Source organism: Lissotriton vulgaris, chromosome 1_1 (assembly GCF_964263255.1).
Source record: "Lissotriton vulgaris chromosome 1_1, aLisVul1.2, whole genome shotgun sequence".
NCBI lineage: Eukaryota > Metazoa > Chordata > Amphibia > Caudata > Salamandridae > Lissotriton > Lissotriton vulgaris.
Genome location: NC_141685.1, coordinates 1,440,319,885 through 1,440,334,739, shown reverse-complemented (window position 1 = coordinate 1,440,334,739; position 14,855 = coordinate 1,440,319,885).

Below are 14,855 nucleotides of genomic sequence, written 5' to 3'. Positions count from 1 at the left end.
TTTAGTAATTACTTCAAGTTTCAGACAGCAGGGTAGTCCTGTTGATCGTCACAAGCCCAGGAGTGTTCTGAGGCGGGTTAAAGAGTTGCCACTTATATGCAAAATGACAGCCTGTGATTTAGGGAAATTCCTGATCACTCTCTAACCAATAGGTTCAAAGTTCCAGGACTGACTCCACCCACAATTGCAGCACTTCCTGTGTATTTGACTGTAAACTAACCCACAGTGCCCCTCTCTACCTAAATCCAACATGGCAGGACCCTTCTTCCCCGGTCAGAGCTCCCTGGGCCCACACAGATGTGTGGCTATGGAAATTAGTAAACCATTTTTTGTGGTCACTCTAAACCAGTCCTGGGGCAGCTGGGTTTGGAGTCAAGCTGACTAGGAAGACAAAATGAGACAGGCCTGGGTGCGAGCTACGTCTATCAGTGACTTGGTAGGCCTCCTATGAGACTCAAGAAAGAGCTGGGCACAGCTCCCAAGGCCATCTTGCTGGAGGAGGAAAATACCTCTCCACATCTTAGCTTTTTGTCTAATGTCTAGGATTAAACAATGCCTCACCACAGGGGGCATCAGCAGTCAGGTGACGAGCAAGAAAGGGACACTGGCAACAAATCTTAGGTAGTAAAATGACAACTTTCTAATATACTAATATCAAATTGGACTTGAGCATTAAGTTGGATTTTCAATTGCTATTAAAATGAGTCCTTATATTATTTTTCTATCATCTCCCAAAGAAAATTAAGCTCTATAAGTTGTTATAATGTAAGTGAGCGTTTTCCTATGAGAGAGCAAGTCTTGCATGGTTGAAACAACTTTGAAGGTTTTTCGCTGCCCGGACTTGTAAAATGTTAAATGTACATGTCCTACTTTTTAAATACCATGCAGCCTGCACTATGGGCAGCTAGGCCCTAACCTAGAGGTGACTTATAAGTATTAAAAAGGAAGGTATAAGTTTGAGAAAAGGTTTATTTTGCCAGTTTGAAATGGCAGTTTAAAACTGCACACACAGGCTGCTGGTGCAGGCATGTCTGCATGTTTCATAGTCCTAATTCAGTGTGTGGCACAATGAGTGCTGCAACTCCCTAGTAACATTTAATTTACAGGCCCTGGGTGTATGTAGTATCATATACTAGGGACTTAAAAGTAAATTAAATGTTCCAATTAAGAATATATACATTTTACCATATGTAGTGGGATAGCAGAAGCACCTCACTGCTAGTCAGCACGAGTAAGGGGGGCAGAGTCCGAAGGCCGGTAAAACTAGGTTCAGTAAATGAAGGGAAAAATCGGTGGGGGGAGGGGGTGGGTGCCCTGCAAAAGATGGTAATTTCCAACAAAGGGTAAACACAGGTTCATAATGCTACTATACGATACATGTGGAGAAATCGGGGCTCGTAATCCTACTTTAGTTGAAAGCAGGGGAAGCTTTGGCTCTATGTCTGAACACCTCTACAAATCTGTTTTGTATGGTGCTAAATAGATTTATTAGAGCGGCTAACAGATGTTTCCATATGTGGAAAATGTCTTTTAGTTAGAAAAATAATGCCTAAAATAGGTTTGGTGTACTTGCCATACCTAGTCCGCAATAGTCCACAATATTGAAATTGAATGATTAAATGTTATATACAATCATTATTTTTTATTGCTGTTCAGAAAATCATCAACGTTCATGTGCAACCATTGCATGTCTGTTCATGTAAAGAATTTTTTTTATAGCTTCCTTAGTCAATGAGTGTGTTTTGAAGCAATACAAGGTTATGTGCTGAATTGTCATTGCTATCTGTCAGCATGGTGGTGCAGAACATTCCATTGTATTAAGTTTTATTTCTTATTTATTTCCTCTGTGCAACTGAATTGTGCGAGTTAAAAGCCAGTGAAAGTTATGTATTAAGTTGTGCGCTTTGATTGTCTGAATCATTTTAAATGAGGTGCTATTTGGGTGGAGTTAATTCATTTTGTCTCATTTTGATATTCTGCTGTACCACCAGAGACAATTGATCGTTATTTAGAGAGGGTTAGATACTCTGTGGTTCTTTTGTGTTACAGCTTATCATCATTAATTTGACTATTGCCATTTGTGCTATGGCTACTTAATTTTTTTCTTAAAGGAACATTGAAGTCTGGTGGCTTAGTGGGCTAATGCGCCCACTATGGTTGACCTCATGGTCACAAGCTCAAATCGCAGCGAGTCCACTGAGCCGTTCAGCCTTCTGAGGTGAATGAAATCAGTACCATTGAGTTAGCTAACAATAAACATCTCTTATTCAGTGCCAAGATACCCTTGGGTGAACATGCGCTTTACAAATACACATGTTATGTGTGTGTGTGTATTATTGCAATTATTATAAAATGTAGCTTCTGATTCTAACATTTACATTTTTGTAATTCTTAATTTGATAATTGAATGAATGTACAAGCTGGAGTAAGCCAATTTGTGCATGCTTTTTCTTAATGGTGTTGGCTGATTATTTGAGGAAAGGATTCTTACTTCCCCATGAATAGCTGATTGGTTATTTGAGAATAGGGTTTTCCTATTAAAGCAGCCCTGATTACTAATTGAGTTGGAGCATCACAATTATCACCCACTTCAATGCTGTACTCAATTTTGTAGACATTGGAAGGATGAAGGATTGATTGGGCACTGTCTGGTTTCGTACTTGCTACATGTGTAATAGTCAGGAATGCAGGTGAGTACTATGCATTCTGAGTTATCACACACCCTTGATTTATTGAAATTTGGATGATCAAAAGATGAGTGCACATGTACTGGGGTGGCAACGTGAGCTAAATATCTATGATGGATTTAACCCAGATCTAATATTGACTGGCGGTGAGTGTCTGAAAAGTTTCAGTGCTCATTCCATCATCTTATTGTGTTTGCTCTGTTTACCCTAAGTTGGCAGGGTAAGCCCAGATGTGGGACTCGTGCTCACTTTGCCATTGGATTCAAGCTAGCCTGACTGATGGGGGGTGTTACCCCGAAACCGGTCCGAGGATGCTAGTTTCTGGTCCAGAGAGGACCTGGCTAAGCATTTCGGGCTGGACTGTTCCCATGAGGGACAGGGTCAAGCCTGATTTGCATATGGCTAGGTCTGAACTTTGGTGACGAAGTGAGAAAAATAACGATAATGGATTTAACCCAGATCTAAAAGTGACTGGGGGTGAGTGTCTGAACATTTTCACTGCTCCGTCCATCATCTCATTGCGTTTGCTTTGTACTTGCCTTTACCCACTGATTGAGGGGGCTACACAGAACTCTGCAAGAAAAATGAGCAACATGCATACATTCTTCCAGATTATGAGGTTAATATAATTCAAATGGTAGTGTTTGTGGTGTCCCAGTGTGGTTGTCACTATCTGACTCCATGGAATATACAGAGAGATCAATATTCATTGAGATGCTTCAAATTTTACATTCCATCATTTGGCAGTTGCTGTTAATATGTATGAGCCTTTCTTATGGGCAATCTTATCATTAAGGCCCTTCATTTGTAAAATGTATTATGGTTTCTTCAATTGTTGATGTAGAGAAGACATGAGGCATGCCATTCTGATCACTTAATACTTGTCACACGAAGTCAAGATTACGTTTGTGGCAGAGCAAATCACAAAAGACCCTGCTCATCGCCCCAATTACATTTCTTTGTTTGGTGTTGTAATCTTTTATTAGTATTTTGCAAAATATAGTAGATTCTAAAAAACTGTTGCATGAACCATACATTAATAATGGATGAATAAATAAACAAACTAGTTCATTGAACTAACATAGTACTATGTCTTTTAACTGTTTAAGAAAGAACAAACAAATGCATTTTGATACAAATTAAAGCGAACGGTAATGGGGAGATATGTGCGAAATACATAAACTAAAATGTAATAAAAAGAATGAAATGCTTTAAATATTCAATATTAAATTGTACTTTTACACATTTCAGGTGTTGCCTAGTATTCAAATACCTCAAACAAAAAACTACTGGGTTTGGGCTCCCAACAGCACTGCTTGCCACAAGCTACTAAACAACAACAGAGATTGCATGTGCTGCCACTCCTTTAACTCTCTTATTTTGAGTTTGAACATCTGACCATAAAACAAATGTTACTGTGAACAAAATGTGTCGTTTTATTTGTATTTTATTTTGAAAAAGGTTATTTCTTATTATTGGAATCTCAAAGAACAATTTGAGAATTTTCGATGCAAAATTTAAGACCTTATATACAACAAACAAATCATCATTATTCAAACGAAACAAAACTTTTTCAGGTAGAGATCTTTTTAGACTTTTTAGACAACATATAGTACAAAACACTCAGTCATACCACTCACAAACCACACTATTTACATATATACAAACAATACAAAGAAAGAACATATAAATTGTATCTACAATGTAATCGCTTTGATTTACAAAGAAGCCTAGAACATAATCATATATTTCAACAATTATAACAATTGAAATATATGATTATGTTCTAGGCTTCTTTGTAAATCAAAGCGATTACATTGTAGATACAATTTATATGTTCTTTCTTTGTATTGTTTGTATATATGTAAATAGTGTGGTTTGTGAGTGGTATGACTGAGTGTTTTGTACTATATGTTGTCTAAAAAGTCTAAAAAGATTTCTACCTGAAAAAGTTTTGTTTCGTTTGAATAATGATGATTTGTTTGTTGTATATAAGGTCTTAAATTTTGCATCGAAAATTCTCAAATTGTTCTTTGAGATTCCAATAATAAGAAATAACCTTTTTTCAAAATAAAATACAAATAAAACGACACATTTTGGTCACAGTAACATTTGTTTTATGGTCAGATGTTCAAACTCAAAATAAGAGAGTTAAAGGAGTGGCAGCACATGCAATCTCTGTTGTTGTTTAGTATTCAAATACAACAAATTAAAAGCATGGAAAAGGGACTCCCCAAATTTAGGTATTAAGGCAAAATTGATAAAATAGGAGCAATAGGGCTATCAGTGTACATTGTAATAATATACTTCCTCCGCTGAGGAGAGGCCGAAAGAAAGAGCCTGGAATTGAAAGAGATGGTTTTTCCAAATAAACTGAAGGAAGGGTTGGTGGGCTTTGGCCATAGGAATAGTAAAGTAGGCATCTTTTAGGTCTAATTTGACCAGCCAGTCTCCTTCCAACAATAGGTCTCTCAGAGAATGTATGACATAACTTAGCATGCTATTACTTAGCATGCCTTTACTACGAAGTTTTTACTTCGCAAATGCCTTTACTTAGCAGTGTTTTATTACGCACACCATTACTTCGCAAAATCAATTAAAAGCATTAAATTGGCATTACTTAGCAGTACATTACTTCGCAGGATTTTACTACGCATAACGATTATTTTTTTTCCCTACACACCAACACTACCCTCCACGCCCCCTACACTTCCCAAAACCCTAAAACACTACCCTACACTACACACACACTACATCACTACCCTAAACCCTAAAACACTTCCACTACACTACACATACACTACAACACTACTCTAAACCCTAAAACACGTCCCCTACACTACACATACACTAAAACACTACCCTAAACACTAAAACACTACCCTACACTAAACATACACTACAACACTACCCTAAACCCTAAAACACTACCCCCTACACTACACATACACTACAACACAACCCTAAACCCTAAAACACTACCCTACACTATACATACACTACAACACTACCCTAAACCCTAAAACACTTACCCCAACACTACACATACACTACAACACTACCCTAAACACTAAAACACTACACATACACTACTACACTACCCTAACTACACTGCCCCACTTACCTCTCTCTGCCCGTGATCCACTCTTCTCCTGCGAAGTAATGGCATATGCTAAGTAAAGGCATATGCGAAGTAAAGGCATTCTAAGTAAAAACATGCGAAGTAAAAGACAATGCGAAGTAAAATATGCTAAGTAAAAGAAGTGCGAAGTAAAAGATGCGAAGTAATGGTTGTTTACCCTCTCAGAAGATGGATGCCCTCCATCTTGAAGTGTCTGTAAAGAAGGTATTTGTGGAGTTCCCTTAGATTTATGACAGGTCTCCTTCCCTTGCCCTTTTTTTTCTACAAGAAAGAGTGTGCTTACAAATCTTAACATGTCCATAGTGACTTCTACAATTGCCCCTTTCAGAAGCATAGAGGAGATCTCCTCCTCTGAATTTTGAATTGGAGTTTCTATAAAATCTATCGTAAATCCACTCACGGTATTCAGAACCCAAGGATCTTGAGTGATTATTTTCCAGTTCTGAGAAAAGAATTTGAGGGTGCCTCCAACCTTTGGGGAAAAAGAAAGGGGAGGAGAAAGAATTGTAGTACCCACTTTGAGGATTGGTGTCATTAGGTGCTCCTCTTGCTCTGAAGCCTCTTGAACAAAAGCCTCTTCCTCGTGACGGGTAGAATTGGGATTGATTGGAGGGTTGGTAATCTCTTCCGCCATAGCCTCTGGATCTAGAGTAGGGCCTGCGGCTGAAGCAGCCGGAAGATTGGCCCCTTCTTCTGGCCCCTGCTAAAAATGTTATTAGAATTTAAGACTCTCTTCATATTTTGATGGGCTTTGTCTAATGCTGTGAAGATAGATATGTATATACCTAAGGTCTTAATGAGGTCCTCACCAAAAAGCAAACTCTTAGGTTTGAGTGAGGGTTCCTTGTCCGCCAGGTCACTCAATTTTGGACTGATCTTGGTTAGAACTACCCTTCTCCTCTTGGAGTTAAGACCGGCGTTGGCATTGCCCAATAAAACTAAGGCACTTTGGCTTCATCCTCGAGTTACATCAGTGTTCAGTAGGGAGCCATTGATGTAGCTATCTTCAGCAGCATCGATGGTTTTAGCTAAAGGTCCTACAAACCTTACCCTCAATGGAGGGTCTCAAACATTCGGCTCTTAGAAGATTGCGGGTGTCTCTCTCCAGAAGGTTTCTCAACCATTTTGCAATAAATTTGCTTACATGTTCATGGGGGACCCATTCGGAGCTCCTGGGATTTTTAATATTAAGGGAAGAGAACATCTCCTCGCCTAAAAGGTCTATAATACTGTCTTTTGAAGAGGAAGGGGGATTTTCCTCAAAAGGTTGGGAATTAAAATCCTGGTCGTCCTCATCTAAGTCGAGGATATATTCATCAGGAAATTCAGAGGCATCATCTTCATGATCGTTGTCATGAAAATTATCATCATCTTCTCTGAATTGGAGATCATCACTTTGAGCACTTTGATAGTTTGTGCCGCGAGGGACAACTGTATACTTTGTGCCGCTGAGGACACCTTTAAATGTTGTGCTGCCAAGGACACCTGAAATGTTTGAGGTGCGAGGACCTCCCATGACATTTGAGGTGATAGGATCTACTATAGTGCTCTTGGGGGTACAATCAATATTTTTGGTCTTTTTAGTTTTCTCACCCCTTATTTCAACAAGATCATCATCATTTGCAAGGTTATGTTGAACTTCTACAAAATCATCCTCTTCAGAGGGGAATAATCTCTTTGACGTCATAACCTTAGATAGTATTAAAAACATACATGATCTCATTTCCTTATGAATCATGCTTTTGATTGTCTCATTTTGCAAATTAGGTACAGGGGCACTAACCTCACCCGAGTCTATATGAGACATTATATGAAAATATAAAGGATAGATATTGAGGTAAGTAAAGATTATATCTTCCTTCTTTTTTTTTACTCTATATAAATTTTTTTATATATATTATATCCCTTTTATTTATATAAATAACCCTTTTTTTACAATAATATAGAGGTTAAAGTGGGGAAAAGTAATTGCAAAGGAGTTAATAGGAGAGGCCACCAGATGGGAGAATGAGTCAAAATGTATGTAGATTAATAAAAAAGAATTCCCTATTTATACATGGGGAAAAAGTGACTAAAGCTCTCGATAATTCCTAAATTATGCCAAAAAAAGGGCGACCAATGGTAAATCAGCTGATTGAGCCGATCAACTGCCTGTGGGCTCAAGCGTTATCGGCTTGTTGCTACGAAACGGGCATTGTAAGCCCGAGAAAGGAGGAAAGACCGTTAGTAACGTGGTGACGCTGCGTGTGCGTCGCCAAGTGTCTTTCCTCTAATCTACGTATGCTCCGAGAATGAAGGGGAGCGTTGCGCCAAGAATAGAGATCTCCGTGGAGATCATGTGTCTCATGAAGCGATCCGAAGTAGACGAGATCGGGCAGGGAGACGGGAAGAGCCGAGTCGGTGTGAAGTCGTGCAGGGCTTGATATGCGATGTTAGCGCGAGAATGATTTGAAAGAAATCGAAGCTTCAATTGCATTTTAAGCACAGTAAATAAAGGCAGAAATACTGGGGAAAACAAACGGGCAAGGTCGGGAGCCAATCTCCATAAATTGGAGGTCGGATGACTGAGTTAGGGAGGGAGGAGGGGGGGGAATAATCACAATAAGTAGATTAAGGCATGATGAATGCACAGTAAGCAGCTTAAGGCAGCTTAAGGCATGATAAAGTACTTTAGGTGACAAGTCAATAAGGCATTATCAACAAGATAACTTATCACGGCAATAATTAACACAATCAGTAAGACAAATAAAATAATAAGGAATTTATCTGCTTGGAGCAGCATTTGAAAAAGGCTGATTGCTATGTGCTCACGTCTTTTATATGTTTCCTAATGTTCTATTGTGAAACCTTTGCTTTATGATGTATGCGGCTGCTTGGGTCTGCATTCAAAGTGATATGCATAATGGTGTCCCAGGCCTGAAAGTATCCTCAGGATCGAATCGATGCTCTATGGGGGCCCACCTCTCATCCACCTCAAATCTGGACATTAAATATACACAGACTAAAAGGAGGGTAAGCGAGGGAAGGAAAGGATGGGGACAGCAGGGAGGGAGACCTGTAATGAGACAGAAAAGAATAGGAAATATGATTACTACATGCTGTGTACTTCTCATTGATATAACTGTGTGCACAGAACACTACGACTATACTACCCTGTAAAGGATAAAAGTGTGCTCCAACATACAGGGGAGTGTTGAGCATGCACCTCTACTTCTTACACAGGACGTCTGAAATAAGACATAGGCATGTCAGAACCATAAAGTCCTAAACCTTCTACACCTCTCTCTTTCTTTCTATATAGTCTACCTGAAATAAGAAGGTATTTCCTGTGGCTCAAACAGAACATCTGTTTTACCCCCCGTTAGGAAACACACTTAACAATTATGCAATAATGTGTGGTAAGTATGAATGCAATTAACTGGGTGCTATGCATTCAAAACCCAGAAATCCATATCTCCGTATATACTCAAATTCGAATAGCACAGAGTATCCAAGGTAATATCAGGAGAGTTACGTCACTCCTCCGAAAATCAGGTAACGTTTCCAATTTAAAGAGAGATAAGCCTCACAAGGCTTCTAAGAATGTTTACATCAAAGTATATGTAGAGCGTCGCACAATTAGCCCTTATTTCCCTCGCATGAACATAAGGAAAAGCAGGAGTTCGCCAACGCAGGGAAAATAAACTCAGGGCAAGGCAAAGTGCAAAGCGCTAAACAGTATCACAGGCAGAGATAAATCCAAATGTTAGTATCCCAAAAGGAAGAACTGCAGCACCGCAAACAATCCTGGCCGAGTAAGACACAGCTACTAAGGTCAAATAGCACCGCAGAGAAATAGTACCAAGAATAAAAAATAGAGAGCAAAGGAGTCGTGCTAGAGGCACCCCTACCGGACCAGGACTCGGAAAATATCAGGAACTGCAGCGGACCAAAGCGAAGGAATAATCGGCAGCGATTCCTCTGGCCGCCTCGTCTTTGACTGTGCTTCCGCATCATGTGGGACGCGCTGGAAACGTTGCGTCTGACTTGGTGCGTTATCCACGGGCTGCCGGGAATTGTAGTACTGACATCCCTAGCGTGTGCCTGCGCGAACTGGATTGTTGTGACCCCTGACAAATGGTAGGCTCCGGTCTTGTAATAAAATTGTAATAATATACTTCATCCTACAGGATTATTTTCCAACTTCAATATATGAATTGCATCCATTGAACTAAACTTGCTACATTTTAGTTTTTCCTATAAAATCATTTTTGAAAGGGGATAAGCAGTATCGGGATTTACAATCGGAAGCAAAGAATAAAGAAAGAAAGAACAGGAAGTTATTCAAGAATAAAAAAGAAAATATGTCATACAATTGAAAACAAAAGGTATATCATAATATGAAATAAATAGCCAATGAAACACAGAATGTACAGTGAAAATCAAGTCTGATGTAGTCATAATCATAATCATATGAGGGAAAAATGAAGAAAAAAGGGTTAAGAGAATTCCAGACACACATCTAACAGCGTAGGCATGAGTGAGAAGTTGGTGGAAATAAGAGATAATTATGAGCATAAAATCCCCAATCTCATTCTTGTCTGCATGTTAGAAGTAGTAATGGATGACATGATTACCCTAAAGGTGTTGAAATAGTCAATGTGGGATGATCAGTGTGATTTACTATAGTACTACCCTCTGCCCGTAGGAAAGGGGCCCAAACTTGCAGAAATAAATCCGTGGGATCTTGGATATTGTAAATGACTCTCTCATTTTAGACTGTGTGCATCATGGCTACCAGTCAGGTTTCTTGAGATGGTGGAGTCGGTGATTTCTATTGCCGTAATATACATATTTTGGCTTTGGCCAATGCTGTGTGCATAAGATGATACAAAAGTGGATATTGTGGCTTTGAAAGACTCAGAAAATCTTGCAAATCATGTAGGAGAATGGTAGCGGGTGTGAGCGGGAGATGTAAAGGAAGTGTACTATGTAAAAGCTGACCTATGTAAGACCAATAGGAATGAACCATAGGGCAATTGCATATAATGTGAGTTATGTCACAGACAGGTGCAGCACATCTACAGCAGTTGGTATGTGGAAGTAACCCTGTAATATGCAGTTTTAGTGGTGACCAATGCCTGTTGTGAAGAATTTTAAATAAGCAGAATTCAGTCTAGCCTCTCGGGGGCACCTTATCTAAATTTTCCACTATCCTAATCCATTCTTGATCTTTGTAAGGGACTGATAAACAGGTTTGCCATCTAATACGGAGGTCATGCAATGCAGGCTGTGAAAATAGATGACTGTGTCTGGTATAAACTAGATGTAACTCCTTTGTATTTTCCCCAGGTGTGCAGATATGATACTACTGGTGAGGTTTGCAGTAACCAGGGGTGTGGCCCTAAAATCTTAATGAGGCAGTTACGAAGTTGCGTTTAGTTTCCAGCTTGCTGTATCGGAAGTTCAAAGTCTTCTGTTAATTGCGCAAAAGATTTGAGGTCACCATCATGAAGAAGCTGATCTAAAGTGAGGATGCCTGCTGTTTTCCATGGGGGCCAGGATAATGTTTTTCTTATAATGCGTATACCTGTGTTATTCTACACTGGGGCTTTCTCATGTATACATGGGTTAAACCCCAACAGACAATGTGCCCTTTACCAAACTTTGCGCATTACAGACAACAGCGGATTAGTAGAGTCAAGTCGACTTATTCCTGTCCCATATAAGGCTGAGAGACCCACTTTTGCAGACATCAGGTGTCTTTCTATATGTATCCATTGTGGCGTATCGAAACTTTCCATTAACATGTACCTTACTTGAGATAGTCGTAATGCAAGAGTAAAATACTCTATAGGTGGAAGGCTCAGACCTCCATTAGAGTGATATGCTTTCAATTTTGTCACAGCTAAACAAGGCCTTGCTGATCCCCATACAAAAGATGTAATCTTAGAATCTGAGTTGTAATGTGGACAAAGGAATCTGAAGAGAAAGCATTCCAAGAAAATAAATGAAACGTGGATGGGTCACCATTCTCACAGCTTGTACCCTGCCCCACATGGATAATCTCAGTACTTTCCATTTTTCAAAGTCGTGTTGCATCTGGGTGAGTAAAGGACTTACATTATCTGCAACCATCCCTTTTGTTCCTTTATTCACTAGAATACCCAACTATTTGAGACATGAAGGTTGCCAGTGAAAAGGATATCCCTGTATAGCTGCTTTTCTAGTTTAATCTCATATGAGGAGTGCTTTACTTTTTTCCCAATTGATTTTGTATCTAGAAAATGAGGAAAAATCCTGTATGATTTGTAGCAGTGATGGCAGATTGTGGGGTAAGTCAGCAATAGTGAACAGAATGTCATCAGCGTTGAGATAGAGTTTAGATTCTTCCACCGGAAGACGAATGCCCACAACGTGGGCCGATTGACAAATTGTGGCTGCTAGGGGTTCCATGGCCAGGATAAATAAAATAGAGGAGAAAGGGGACAACCCTGATGAGTTCCTTTGTGAATTGAAAATGGGTCTGAGTCAAAAGCTCCACAATTAACTAGTGCAGTGGCATTTTCGTATAGCAGTCGCACCTTGGCTATAAATGGGTTCCCCAAGCAGAATCGTTCCAAAACGTTTAAAAGATATTCCCACTCGACACGATCAAACGCCTTTTCAGCATCGAATGAAAATGCCAGAGCATCAACCTGGAAGGATTAGGCAGACCAAAGCATATGGGCCAAAGTAAACAAATGGTTCCTAGATGAGCGTCCATGCACAAATCCCACTTGTGCATGATGAATTAGAGAGGGTAGGACTTTGTGAAGTCGAGAGGCTAGGATACTAGACAGAATTTTGATATCACAAATGAGGAGCGATATGGGGTGGTAACTACCACAAAGTAATGGATCCTTCCCAGGTTTAGGTAAAACTGCCATTACTGCTTTACTAGAAAGGCATCCTAAAGATGCTTTGAGATCTGCTTCCCGAAAAGCGGCTTGTAGGGTATAAACTATCCCCTCACCTGACCAGCAATAAATTCAGCTGAGACTATATGATATGGGAGTTTGGTTATTGCCTGCGAAATCTGTTCCTTACTAATCTCTCCCTCAAGGAGTACTCTGCCCTCCTCTGAGAGGTGAGGCAGTTTCACTCCTGAAAGAAAAGAGATAATCTTGTCACGGTCCGTATGGATTCTAAGGGTATGCAGAGATTTGTAGTAAGAAGCAAATTCATTAAAAATATCCTGTGGATGGGTCAGTACGATTCTTCCAGTTGATCTTATGTCTGGTATGGCCATAGCAGTTTCTCTCTGGCGTAATTGTGCTGCCAATAGCCTCCCTGCCTTTTCTCCTTGCATAGTGTCCCCCCATTCCTTTTTTGTAATGCATATTCTGCCTTGATTTAAAAAAACGATTTAATGCCATACAGGCTAGCTCCAAAGACTTGCAATGTTGCATAGTAGGCTGTCCAGTAATTAACCAGGTAAATTGTGCAATGTCCTGTTCCAGCTCTTTCTTCCATGCAGAATTGTGCCTATTGGCTTGAGCTGCATCTCTCATAAGCCGACCCCTGATGGTAGCCTTGCTGCAGCCCAGAGAGTCTTACCCGAGTCCTCAGACCCTTGATTGGTGGAAAGGTAGTTCCGGAAGTGATCTCGTAACTGGGATTTACCTTTAGGGGTTTTGTGAAGTTGAGTATTCATGCGTCATGGTTTGCGTCCCGGCTTGGCCAATCCAGTTTGCAGGGATAAAAGAACCAGTGGATGATCAGTGATTGCTGCTTATAGGATGTGGGATTCCTGGACTAATTGGACCACACTTTTGGAGATTAGAAAGTAATCCAGATGAGAAAGAGTTCCATTAGTAGGGGATGAGAATGTGTATTCAGTATCAGCCAGATGCGAAAGACGCCAATGATCTATCAGGCCATTATCATCAATTGTGTCACCCATCAGGGCTCTATCCGCTTCCTTATTCCTGTCAAGGGGGCCTGTTCTGTCCAGAATTGGATCCTTAACCAGGTTCCAGTCCCTGACTATAAGATATTGTGAGGCACCTATTTCTGTTAATTAGTGGTTCAGTTGGAGAAGAATTTTTTTATCCGCACCTGTCAGGGCATAAACTGATCCCACACATATATGGGTTTCACCTATTTGTAGCTTGACAAATACATATTGCCCATCTGGGTCTGCCCATGTTTTTGATACCACAACTGGAAGCGATTTACGGATAAGGATCGCTACACCACATTTACGGATAGGACCCGTGTCTGGGGATCCCACCCATGCCCACTGCTGTGAAACACCTTTCCTACCCAGTCTCTATGCAGTTTTTTGGAATCCAGGGCATCAAAATGTGTCTCTTGAAGCAAAGCCACGTCCACCTTTTTAGACTGTAAATACGAGAATACCTTTTTCCTTTCAATATAATGCATAAGTCTGTGAATATTCCACTTTATTGCGTGTAAGGGTTAAATGTTATTCTTGTCTATAGAGAATCCAGTGCTCTTCATATCCAATATTATCTAAAAAAAATTCTAGGGGCCTTTAACGAAACGTGTGAACTTGTAATGTTTTGGAGGAAAGTGGAAGAGTATAGGAGGATACATGTGATAATGAGGAGTAATATGCCTCGTACCCAATTTAGATTTGACCATCTTATTAGGCAATGAGGTAGACAGTGAGAGGGGAGAATGGACAAAAGAGTCCAGTTAGTATCACGTGGAGGATGGTAAGGCTTGTTAAGAGGGATATCCCAAAAAAGTAAAGGATATCAGTGACAGAAGATATGAATAGGAAATAAAACGTGTAGTGTGATACGGCAACACACAAAGTTCTTCTACTTTTAACCGTGGGTCGGGGCTCACTAGAGCACCACCACTGGAAGGAAGTTGAATACGTCAATATCTTCAATGAGCTAAAACATTCGCCTCAAATATTACCAAACAAATATGATTCTAAGGCCAAATGAGTCAAAACTGTAAATAACATATAAAACATTTGCCCCTAATAGAACTGAACCACAATAAGCACATTTTAGCACATAATGTATCTC